Raw genomic sequence first — 13,347 nt, 5'->3', positions numbered from 1 at the left:
TGCAATCCAACTAGAAAGATAGTTAGAGCCCGTGAACATAGAGTTGATGATACTCTAGTCAAGACTCATTTCTAGGTCATCATAAAGACATCCTGAAAAATGTGGGCTTTCTATCACCTAAGGAAGAGGAATAGGAGTGAGCTGAGCACTCTGAGTCTAGCATGAAAACCAAAGAGAGAAAGCAGAGATCTGTATTCAAGGAGCGGCAATCACAGGAAATGGTTATGGCAAAAGCTATACAGCCAACAAAGGTAATGATAGAAAACCGGAGTCAGATGAACATTTGAAGAAGAAACCAAGATCTTGATTTCTCTGCAGGGCATAATGAACTGCCACAAAAGATGGGAGTGTTCATCTGACCAACACAGAAGAATCTTGTTCTGATTATGGGTTGGTGAATTTGAAAACAGGGGTAGAGTGGAATAAGGAAAGGGAGGCATTCAAAGACTATTTCCACTGTCCCCCGCTCCCGAGGCGAAGATTATGTATTATCTGATTTGAAGAGAGAGAGAGAGAGAGAGAGAGAGAGAGAGAGAGAGAGAGAGAGAGAGAGAGAGAGAGGAGAGAGAGAATGAGAATGAGAATGAGAATGAATCATTAGACTACACGTAACTCTCAGCTGGGATCTAAAGGAACCATCTCCTTGACTGGTAGATAGTCTGCATTCCTCTGTTTTAAAGAAAATTAGCTTTCCTCTGAAGACTACACAACCAGCTCCTTTTGGCATCCCTTTCTCTAACCTGCCCATCAACCACCCAACGCTAGCTTCCCACAGGAAAGTCTTACACTTCTTTAGTGGCTGTGAGAGGCATCTCTCCATTCCTCACAGCCCCACTCAAAGATCCTCTCTCTGATGGTCAAGGCCTTCCACAATCTGGTCCTACCCACCCAACCTCATCTCCTACTGCTCTCTTCTTCCTAAATAGACCAATCTCCCGCCAGTCCTGTGGAAATAGGAGACTCATTCCAACATATCTTCCACCCTGTTATTTCCTGCACTTAAAGGTCAGCCTCTCCTTCACTTGCCCAAATCCTCCAGACTCGGGTAAGTGTTCTTTACTCCAGTACTCACTTCCTAATTCTCCACTATAAATTATAATAGGTAGTAGTCAATTAAGTACTTATCCTATATTATTAACTATTTTTTAGGCATGTTAGCTTGATCCTTTTAATTGGAGTGCCAATAACATGACCTGGCATGTGGTTGACACTCAATAAGTATTTGTTGACAGACTGAATGAATCAACTACAGTAAACCTAAAGTGTGTGTTGTGCAGGTGAGGAGAACTGTGATTCTATCTTCATGATGGTTATAGGTGGTTCAGTGGCACATAAAAAATTTTTGTCTGTGTCAATCAACAGCCTCTCATAGGACAGAAGAATTCTGAAATATATTACTCTGTGAATAATAGGTTATATTCTTGTCCTCATAGACAAGTGGAATTTCCCCCCCCCCCAAAAAAAAAATCCAATTTAAGAAGTTTTTCCCCAAATTTTGGAATTAAAAAATAAAATAAGTACTAATAACATTCTTTGCAGACAGGTACCCCCTCCTTTGAGAGTTCTCGAAATGTTTGACAAATGGGAAGTTTTATATGAAAGGAGTTCTTACAAATAAAAAATTTTTATAAGACCATGTAATAGAAAATGGGATAGAGAATGTTGGTAGATTATTCACATAACTAGAGGCCCGATGCATGAAGATTCGTGCAAAAATGGGCCTTCCTTCCCCTGGCTGCCGGCACCGCCTTTCCGCCTTTGCTCCGGCCGGAGCCGCCTTTCTGCCTTCCCATGCTGCCCAGAGGCCTGGAGCGGCTGGGGCAGTGAAGAACGCCTGCATCCCGCCCCCGGCCACTCAGCGCCTGTATATGCAAATTAACCCACCATCTTTGTTGGGCTAATTTGCATACTCACTTCTGATTGGGTGTCACGAAGGTATGGTCAATTTGCATCTTTCTCTTTTATTAGTGTAGATAGTATGTGAATAAACATGTAAAAAATGTTCGCCCTCACAAAAAAAAATCTAAGAAAACCAAACTGAAATAAATCTGTAAGCAATGTGATAAAATCATACATCACAGGAATATTTAAAACCACTAAGACTTTACAAACTATAACTTATTTGATTTACCAAAGTCTTATTTGAAAGTGACCACACTTACTGTCCCAGGTAGTATCTAATATCCACATGTGGCTAACATTTACTTTGACTTAAAAAATCACTACATCAAATTAATACGAAGCAACGTGGCAACAAAGAAATTAATCAAGGAGACTGGGAAGCATTTCAGCCTTATGTGAAGTATTTCTAATACGCACACTAAATTTTCCAACGATTTAGGTTCGTGGGTCACCTTTCAAGTCATTAAGGCAAGTAAGTTGTGAAATGCTTGCCTCACACATGGAAGTGGAATTTTTAGAAACTTCCTTTACTCCTTCAAAAGAGCTTCGTTAAGTCCAGAGCTAAACAGGAGCTACAGGAATGGAAGAGGAACAGAGAGAATTTCACCAAGGGGGGGGGGGGGGGTGGGGAGGAGGAAGATGGTTATTTGTTCCCAGGGAGTGAGAAATGGGAAAGGGCGACCGCTTCCTTTCAAATTTCTTTTCTCAGAGTAAAGTGCACCCTAATCTTCTCAAAATGCCCATGTCATCTTCCTGTTTGAGTTAAGAACATCCTTCCCAGCAATATAATTAGGAAGGATTAGCTGCTGCATAAAGAGGCTTTGAACAAATTAAGAAAGAATGAAGTCTCACTTTAGAGTCTGTCCATCAAGTCTCTAAATACCAGCGCTGGCAAAGCACCAACACCAGGCAGAGGCTAAAAAGGCGGCACTTTGAAAGCCATCAGAGTGATGTGTATGTCAAGACGGCCCTAAAATGAGAAAGCTTTAAAAGTAAATTCCGTACGTGTGACACACGGTCCAGCTAATCTTCAAATATTTGGCAACAGCTTCTACCTTGGTGACTTACTATAATGAAGTAATCGTCACATTTTCTTCATGAGATAGAATATGTTTTGACTAAGTGAACCTTGACTGTTTTGAAAATAAAGCATTTTTTTGTCTAACAACATCGATTCACTTAACATTTATGAAATGAAAATGTCTCACTTCTCGGTCCTTTTTATTTATAAAAAAAATACTTCAAAATATTGTGCAAAATGTTTTCACGATTTTGATTTAAAAAAAAAAAAAAGCCAGACTATGGCATATGAAAGATAGCAAACAGAACATGGAATAAGAGGTCAGGTTCAGCCCTAGCCAGTGTGGCTCAGTGGATAGAGCGTCGGCCCAAGGACTGAAGGGTCCTGGATTCAATTCCAGCACGTACCTTGGTTGCAGACTCGATCCCCAGGCCTGGTAGGACATGTGTGGGAGGAGATGTGTCTCTCTCACATCCCTGTTTCTCCCTCTCTGTCTTTCCCCCTCCCTTCCACACTAAAAACCAATGGGAAATTATCCTTGGGTGAAGATTAACAAAACCAAAAAGAGGTCAAGTTCAGGTCACAGCTCTGTGTCTACCTTCCTGTGTGACCCTGGGAAGGCATTCACCCCTGTAAGTTATGAAACTTTATGGTCCGCGCTGGTTGAAGATTTTGGAAGATCAAAAAAAAAAAAAAAAAAACCCAAACACCCTAATACACGTGTTCCATTTCCATGATGCTCAGATAACTTCCCAACAGGACAGGAATCCACACTGACTCCGTTCAAAGACACGGATGTTGATAAAATCCTCCTGTGCTTCGGTCACAGCGCGCTCCGTGAGTCACACCCATCACGCCGGAATCACAGCAACGCTGAGTGACAGATGACGTCTGCCTGCTGTCCCCGGTTCCTTCCTCAGAGAGCTGAGCCAATTTTGCATCAAAGTTCAAATTATTAGTATTTAATTAAATACTGACGAGGCCTAAAAAGTTCAAGCGCAGACACTGGGTTTACAGTGTCCGTGTCTGGAATTTTCCCACGAGACTGGCATCCAGGGCTCTGCCATCGCCACTGTGGTTTTTTTTTGTTTGATTGTTTTTTGGGTTTTTTTATATTTTATTGATTTTTTACAGAGAGGAAGGGAGAGGGAGAGAGAGTTAGAAACATCAATGAGAGAAACATCAATCAGCTGCCTCCTGCACACCCCCTACTGGGGATGTGCCCGCAACCAAGGTACATGCCCTTGACCGGAATCGAACCTGGGACCCTTCAGTCTGCAGGCCGACGCTCTATCCACTGAGCCAAACCGGTTGGGCCATCGCCACTGTTTGTGACTGTGCCTCATGCCCATCGCAGGCTTCCCAGGAAGCGCAAGGAGCAAGAAGACCTAGCGCTGCAAGGTCCGAGCACCAAGTGGAGTCTGATGGATGAGAACTCCTGGCAACACGGACAGGGATAGGCAGGCGGGGCCCACCACCACACCGAGGGAGGGAGGCGTGGGGGGAGGGGACGCCCAGCGCGAGCTGCTGTCCTGCCCTGATGAGTGGGGTGGCTGAGTCAACGTGTGCCTGCTCCCATCGGCGACCCTTTCAACCGGTCTCTTCTCATTACTTTGGGGAAACTGAGGCAGCCTAGAAGATGTGTTATCTGCACCGCATTCCTGCCGGGTCAGACGTTTCCACTGAGAGCAGTCCCCAGCGATCCCCCTCATTTACTCATTCCCCAAGTAAGGGCAGGGCCAGGTGGGGTGAAGCACAGAACCCGCAGTGAATGCTGTGAAGGGAGGGGGGCTAAGAAAGTCTCCCCAGGAAGTAACAGGGTAGCAGAGAATGCTTCCCAGAGGGAACGGAGATCAGGAGAAGGAGCAGGTGCTGATGAGAGAAGAGGAGAGTACGCCCGGGGCACGGGGCATGGGGCGGGGGGAGGGGGGAGCGACAGAGAAAATGTGCCAGGAAGGAGCTGGCAGGGTATGGGGACAGCCAGGGGGAAGGGGACACATGGGACCAGGCAGCCTGATCCCCGGGAGGGGCGAACCGGTCTTTACCCTCAGAGCACGGAGAAGCCAGGGCAGGGCCACGGGAGACTTGTCTTTGGAAAAGATCCCTCTAGTTGTGGACACAGGTTCGGGCTTGATTCTCTCATGCTTTATAAAGCCCCAAGCGCTTGGGACAGAGGGGACAGTCAAACCTCCCCCCCCCGTCCCCCCACTCACAGGGGAGTCCACCTAACTCCAACGGGAATGGGAACATTGTCCAAGCCACTGTTTCGTTCCCCTCGTTCCCCCCACAGCCCCCCCCCCACCCGACCCCGCTGGCCTTTCTGGTCCCTCCCTCTCTCCTGCATGACACTGAAAACCTCTCGTCTGAAAATAGCCGTCCTGGCGAACGGCAGACACTTTCTCCTGGATCAGCAAATCTCGGGGTTCTCTTTTCCGTGCGCGTAAGTAGACATTCTTTCCACTGAGAAGCTCTTGCCTCCGGGACCGCGAGGCCAGCCGTTTCTGCTGGGTCCTCTCGGACACATCCGAGGCGCACACAGAGGTGAACATAAACTCGGCGTCCAGAGCCTCGGGAAAAGCACACCTACCGTGTAGGCTGTGGAACGTTGCTTTTTATTTCCTACGTGGGCATGTTTTATGTAATCTGAGGTGCTCTTGTCCCCTCCCTCACACACAACTCACATCTTATTGGCTCTTTATTCTGATCCCGAAGAGCTGCCATAAAAATGTGGTCTTAAAATGTAGTCTACCCTCTGCTCAAACGAAAACAAGCGCTTAGGCCAAGGCAAACAAGGAAAGAGGATTGAGCGCGACCCCAGGCGCAGTATCTCTGGAATGCCGGACGCAGCCAAATGCGATTTTTACTGTAATCGGCGCAACACCCCAAGTCGGGCTCTAAAAACCGTTCTTGGATTGGACAGCAGCCTTGCGGGCCTGGCCCACAGCGCCCGGGTCCCACGGGTCAGCCAAGCTGCGCTCTGTCCCAACCGCTTCTCCGCAGATTCGCGGGGGTTTCAACCCCGGTTCCATTGGCGGTTTGCAGGCAGTCCTCTGACAACAAATCAACTCCGTTTCCGTGCACAGATTTATGTCCACGTACAAGAATAATCCCTCGGGAAACACTTGATCAGGCCTAAAGGCCCTGGTGTCATTGTCGTAGAGAGGGACATCCCCAGCTCTCTCCCACTCCTGTCCACGTCTGCCCGTCCCTTCCCAACTCCTCCTACGCAGGGCCCGCAGGCCACTCTGTGTAGTGGGTGGGGCCCCTGTACGTCAAAGGCCACTTATTCCTGAGTGGTGTGGACGTTTCGATCCCTCGACCCATGAGCCGGGCCCTCCTGGTGTCTGGTCCTCTCTAGGCCCTGATTTCTTGGTTCCCCCACTTGCACCCACGCGTGCTTGAGGGTGCTGGCCCCAAGATTCCAGAGAACAGTGGTGGCCACCGTGAGGCCTTAAATCTATGTGATGGATCTAAATCTAAATCTCTTTGATGAGAGACACAGGGCTGGCTCTGCAATTCACTGAAGGGTCTAGCGATAATTATTTACTATCCTGTGACTGCAGCGCACGCCTGAGTAGCAGGGAAGATTGGCAGGACAAGACGGGGTCCCTAGTAACATACTGCACAGTGTTTGCCCCTCCCCGCCAAAAGATGTCCATGTACCACTTCCCGGAACCCGGGAGTGGGAAAGGAAAATTACAAGTTGCAGATGGAATTAAGGCTGACCGTCAGCTGACCTTGAGATGAGGAAATGACCCTGGAGTGTTCTGGGGGGGCCCAACATAATCACAGGTGACCTTAAAAGTGGAAGGGGGAGGCAGAGAACGGCAGAGAGGAGGACGCAGCCCAATGCTGGTGGCTTTGAAGGTGGAAAAGGGGCCACAAGACGCAGAATTAAAGCGCCTCTGGAAGCTGGGGAAGGAAAGAAACATTCTCCCCTGGAGCCTCCGGATGAACGCAGCCCTGCCAACATCTTCATCTTGGCCCAGAGACACCCATTCCAGACATCTGACCTCAGCATTCGGAGACAGCACGTTTGTGTTCAGTCCCTAGATTTGTGACCATTGGTTACAGTAGTGACAGGAAAGGCATACAAATGCCATCAAAGAAAGAAGCAATGCAGACCACTGCTTACAGACGGCCTCAGTATGCATCCTGGCTCCACACCCGCGGGCTACGCGAACTTAGGCAAACTGCCTACTCCTTCTGCACCTGAAGCGCCTCGCCGTGCAAAATGGGGATAATAATAGTATCTATCTCACATTCTTGTGAGAGGATGGAACGAGATAATATGTAGAAAGGATAAACACTCAGTAAATATGAGTTGTTACTGTCTATACTAGAGTGCACCGGTGGGGTCCCTCGGCCTGGCCTGCGGGCATCGGCATCGGGCGGAAACCAGCAGTCCGACATCGCCCGAGGGGTCCCGGAGTGCGAGAAGGCACTCTGCGAAGTTGCTGTTGCTCAGCAGCTCCGGCGTTGAGTGTCTGCCCCCTGGTGGTCAGTGTGCATCATAGCTACCAGCTGGTCGGCCAGTCACTTAGGCTTTTATATATATATATAGGTTGTTATCATGATGATGATGATGATGATTATTACATAGCAACAAAACACCATCCTGATTTCTAGCAATTAAATTGGGGAGCAAACTATCCTAGAACTTGCCCTTTTCAATTGCAGACTTGGAGTTTCCATACAATTCTTTGACCAGAATTTAAACCCGGTCAGTTACTGGTTGTATCTCAAAACTAATTTTGGCCAAGCCTTCCTCCTGGGACCCAACAGGCTGAAGATAACTTGACCTCCTTACCCTTCGCCTACCTCTCCCACCCCCACCCCACAGTTCATTCCTCCTGCCAATTCTCACTCAGGAGGAAACAGTTCCTGGCTTCCAGCTCCTCAAACACTACATCACCCCACCATTCCCCCCAGGTGCCTGGTTTCCTCAAACAACAAACCAGTGCTGACCCACAGATACCAGTATGATCAAACTTCACACGATGGATTGCGAAGTCCTTCTCAAACCTTGACATCGCTGTACCCAGTTGGACTTGGTTTTCTGATGAGTTCACAAAGGTCTTCTGGAATTCCCACATATACCTGCCTACACAGCATCATTCATAAAAGCCAAAAACTGGGAAAATTCCAGACTTCCATCAAGAGAAGAACAAGTAATAAGTTGTAGTATATTCATATAACGGGCCAATGTTTGGCAATGTAAATGAAAACTACAGCCACATAAAATGACATAGATGAATCTCATTGTATGATCCATTTATACGTAGTTCAAAAACAGACAGAACTAATCTCTGGTTAGAAGTCAAGATAGTGGCTCAAGATAGTGGCTCAAGATAGTGGCTCAAGATAGAGCAGGAAGAGGGAAGACCTAGAAACAAGCAGCTTTGAGGGCCTGGCAATGCTCTCCTCTTCCATGCGGGTGGTACACACACGAGTGTGGCATCACGGTGGGAAATCGCCAGGCTGTGTACACTTCTGATTGTGTACTCCTCTCTATGCAATTTCCATTTAACTTCAATTTTTAAAAGGGTTATAATAAATGCATGTAAAAGGTTGAAATGAGCCATTGGTTCAATTTTTAGTTCTCATCCTATGCCTAAAATGTCCTGAAATGAACATTCTACCCCTTTGCTTCTTTTCCACATCATAAAGTAGAGATCAAAACCTCCATCTTGCTCTGGCCGGTGTGGCTCAATTGGTTGGGCATCAACCCGTGCACCAAAGGTGGCCAGTCCGATTCCCTCCCACATCAGTGTTTCTCTCTCTCTCTTCCTCTCTCTCTTAAAAAAATAAAATAAAAATTATTTTTTTTAAAAAAAACACAAACTCCATCTCACAGACTGGTTGGGCAGATCCAATATAACAAGGAATGCAAAGTACTTTGCAAAATGTTCAGGGTTTTACAGAGGCAAACAGTATTATTCCAAGACAAAAAGGAAACTTCCGCAATGTAAGTATACATGGGACAATCCTTGCACAGGGATTTAGACGTTTACATTGTTTTCTCCAGGGAAACATCTACTGTAACCCCTCTGTATGCCCATGCAGCTGGAGATGAAAAACTGTGTAGCTATGATCGTGGTAAGTACGGGGCAGCACAGAAGGGAAGCCTGGGGGAGTGTGGGCAGAGTGGAGGTTGGGGGTAGGGATCCACACTGAGCAAAGTCCCCCCGTAGTCGCAGACCATTTGGGGAAACTGTCTATTTGAGAACTGGCCATTTCTTTGGCTTCTTTCAAATGTTCAAATGTCCCAGTCTCAACTACGCGTGCTCCAAAACGCTCGAACCTTCTCCCTGCAGTTTTCACAGCTGGTGTAGTTTCACTGCTGGAGGGTTTTGGGGGTTTTTCTTTAGGGCTATGAGAGAGTCCAAATAGAGGGAACAACTTTACATCTTGCCGTTGTTGTTGTTGGTAATTAGGAGGGCAGAATACGTCCAGGAGCATTCCACAAAGTCTCCCACCCTTGTCGGTGTCACAGCATACAGTGTTCTTTAAGACCTAACCACAGTGAGAGGAGGCCGAGAACTTCTCCGCGGCACTGGCGGCACTGACGTCACCCGAGGCTGCCTCCGATCCACTGTGAAGGTGGAACCCATCAACCCCATGTGGATTTTAAAGGACCTTCTCTGTATCACTTGATAAATGCTCGATGCGTTTGAATTACTCCTGTCTTCTAAAAGGACGTTTTCTAATGTGCTATTCTCTTCCCCACATCCCTGGGAAGAAGATGACGGACGGAGGGACAGTCAATGACATTAGATAAATGCAGTCCCCTCAACTGGTTTGAGACAGGAAAAAACTAATTTTTCCCGAGAAACTAGCCACAACCCTTTGGAACATCGGGGTAGCATAGATGATGAAAATAGCCAGCCCCAGGCAAGAAAAAAGACTGGGCCCATGTGAGCTTTGTAGATAGACTTGACATCATATCCTGAGTAAAACCAGGCTTCCTTCTCCAGCCGAAGAGAGGGGACCGGGTACCTTGTCTCCTGCAAAAGTGCTTCCTCCTGACACTGGGCAGATAACAGCTCCCCATGTGGCAAAGCCCCGTGGGCAATTTCACACCAGTCACAGCAGCTCCATGGAGCAGCCGGAGGGCCCAAAACAAACTTTTATGGGAAACCTCAATGTATTCATGTGAATAATGACACTGGCAGGGGAGGAATAAGCTCTGGAAAGCTAAAGGGTTTTGGATGTTGTTCCCTGGTGGAGTCTCCCAGCCCCAACTTACAAGAATTAACACCTTTTTAAACAAGTAACGCAAGACAAGACCTGTGCCGGAACAGTGGCAATTATCCAAATACACTGACGGCAGCAACATGGGAATAACATCTATGGGATGCAATTGTGAGAGGAGCCTGAAGGGTTAATAGGGACTTTCTAAAGACCCCAGCGTTAGAAAGTGGGGTAGGTACACGTTCAGAGCATCAGAAAAGGGGCTGCCAGTGTGTATGCAGCAACATGGAGCGGCTTTTGTTCCTTTCGTCAGCTCATGGAGTAGCCATTACTTTTTCTTTTTTTTCAATTTTGCTTCAGTGTGTCTTTTTGGAATTGTCTGGTTGACATCTTAGTCTTTAAAATGGTTTTCAAGCCATCTTTAGAACTTTTTTATGACCACTTGTCTTCCTCTACGTCAAGTTCCAATCCATTCATGTCCTCGATGTGGTCATTTTCAAATATGTCCACACATGCTTTGCTATTTCTCCCTTCAAGAAATGCAGCTAAGCCCTAACCGGTTTGGCTCAGTGGATAGAGCGTCGGCCTGAGGACTGAAAGGTCCCAAGTTCGATTCCGGTCAAGGGCATGTACCTGGGTTGCGAGCACATCCCCAGTAGGAGGTGTGCAGGAGGCAGCTGATTGATGTTTCTAACTCTCTATCCCTCTCCCTTCCTCTCTGTAAAAAAACCAATAAAATATATTTTTTTTAAAAAAAGAGAGAGAAAGAAAAAAGAAATGCAGCTAAATTCCTCTCCCTTGGAGGGTGGTCTGACTTGGCGACTCACTTGTGATGAGCAGAATAAGGGAGAAGGGAGGGGACGCCGCTTCCAAGACTGAGGACTGAAAAGGCACCGTGGCTGTGTCCCGGCTCTCTCCAGCGTGGGCTCACTCGCACTGGGAGGCCAGCGTCATGTCGTGAGGACACTCAAGCACCTCAAAATGAGATAACTTGAGAACGGTTACATTTCTCAAAAGCGGCAAAAGGGTCCTATCATCTGAGCTTCCTCGGCAGTTTGAGTAAATGTGAGTTCAGGTGATCGTGTCATTCCCTACACTCATCGGTGGGCCAACTGCCCTCTTCCTGAGCATCCCTCTCAGGTGAGAGCCACTTATTTCAACATCTCCTCAAGAGCAGAACTGGATCTTATACATCTCAATACTCCCTGCAGTCACAGGGCAACCTATGAAAGCTTTGAAAGAAAATATCAGGCCTGGTTAGTATCTCAGGCCATCTCTTCTCCTTACCCCAAAGCACCCAGTAGACATGCAGTCTCTGAAACAAGTAATCTAGAGGCAAACCTGGAAATAGGGCAGGCCAGGTTCCCCGAATGGTGTCATGCAATGCCGTGGCTCACACAAACTTGCTGGGTTCCGGGTGCACATAAAAGTTATACTTGCAATAGACCGTAGCCTATTAAGTACGCAATAAATAGCACCATGTCTCAAAAATGTACATGCCTTACTTTAAAAATTCTTTATTGCTAAAAAATACTCACCACCATTGAGCCTGTTGGGAAAATGGCACCAATAAACTCACTCAACACTGGGTCGCCACAAACTTTCAATCGAAAAAAACAAACGAACAAAAACGCAACATCTGAGGGGCGCAATAAACCAAGGTGCAATAAGAGGGAGCGCAATCAAACAAGGTATGCCCACAAGGACTTCTATTTTCCCAAAGCCGTGAGAGCTGAAACCTCAGCCTCCTCTTGGACTCACAATATTCTTGTCCAAATTATACCGCTGCTACCAAAAAAAAAAAAAGAAGAAGAAGAAGAAAAAGTTTGCTCCTTTGACATCTGACATATGGTTCTCACCAACAACCCACACATACACATCACAGAGGGTCACCGTCCAACAGTGGATGGTGCTATTCGAGATGAATGATGTCGCTTGTAAATGACTTCACAGTTTATGTAAGTAACGATGCTAGAAAAAAATTATTGCAGTGCACAGGAATCTGACTCTTGCGTGCCAAGGCATAGTTCGACACAGCACCGTTTTTGAGGTCCAGAACAATGCTGGGAGAGAGCTGCCTCAGTATGATATAACCGAAGCTTTACATCACTTCAAGGACACAGTCACATGCGTGTTCTGGCACCAAAAAGCACGACTCACTATCCTTTAGAGAAGGGGTCAGCAAACCACAGCTCATGGGCCGAAAAGCTGGCCCACGGCCTACAAGCTAAGAATGGTTTTTGCATTTTTAAAGGGCTGAGGGGGGAAAAAAATCAAAAGAAGAATGATATTGGGTGGCATGTGAAATTTATATGACATTCAAATTTCCATAGCCGTAAATAAAGTTTTACTGGAGCGGTCACACGTTCATTCCGGCATCATCTGTGGCTGATTCTGCGTTATGAGGACAGAACTGAGGAGCTGCGACAGAAACCCTATGTCCCCCAGCGCCGAAAATATCCGAGCCTTCACAGAAAAAGCTGGCCACCCTCCACTTCAGGGCGTGGATGCTGGATCCTGCTGCCTCCACTCACAGCCCTAGTCTGCCTGCATTTTAACCCAAACACTTATTATTATTAATTATTATTATTATGGCCTTCAGCAAATTACTTCACCACACTGCACCTCATTGTCCTCCTCTGTAAGTGGGGTTAATAACAGTGCCTACCACACGGGGTCATTGTAAGTTATACGTTAATAATATATACAAAGCATCTGAAACAGTACCTGGCTAAGTTACTAAGTATTAGTTAGAAAACACTGTTACTAAGTATGAGTTATAACTACTATTCCTTCTTGCTGAGAGTTGCAGGATATAAATATTTTCCAAATAAAATCCGTGGTCGGATTTCAAACTAGCCCCTCCCCAATCTACTTGTCACGGCAGAAGGGAAGTGCGAGACAATAAGAAATGAGAGAAAAACGAAGAAAAACAGAAAGAAGAGGACTGAGGAGGGAATAAAAGGAGAAAGAACAAGTTAGAAAGACCCCACTCCGCGGGGAAGGTAGGTGGCCTATTCAAACGGGAAGTATAAATTAGGGTAATTTTCATCCAGAGGAGCGGATGAAATAACGCCTGTGGCCGGACTGGATCCTAATCACCACGTGGACCCTGTTCCTAGCGGGGAGAACACACTGGAAATTCCAAGCTTACAAACGAACTGCTGGGTCAAGCCCGCTCTTCCCTTGAGGACTTCCTGTATTTTACATTCCTAGGCAAATGACAAGTG

The 13,347-nt window shown here is 46.7% G+C and overlaps 1 protein-coding gene across 6 annotated transcripts in view; it reads right to left on the bottom strand.

Moving 5' to 3' along the window:
* LTBP1 (latent transforming growth factor beta binding protein 1) overlaps positions 1–13,347 on the bottom strand; it is a 340,385-nt gene that overhangs the window by 285,801 nt on the left and 41,237 nt on the right. The gene's annotated exons all lie outside the window — the stretch shown is intronic.

The sequence above is a fragment of the Cnephaeus nilssonii genome (genome assembly GCF_951640355.1).
Source record: "Cnephaeus nilssonii genome assembly, chromosome: 15".
Lineage (NCBI taxonomy): Eukaryota > Metazoa > Chordata > Mammalia > Chiroptera > Vespertilionidae > Cnephaeus > Cnephaeus nilssonii.
The sequence above is the reverse complement of the archived record's forward strand: the minus strand, read 5'-3'. Positions and strand labels throughout refer to the sequence as shown.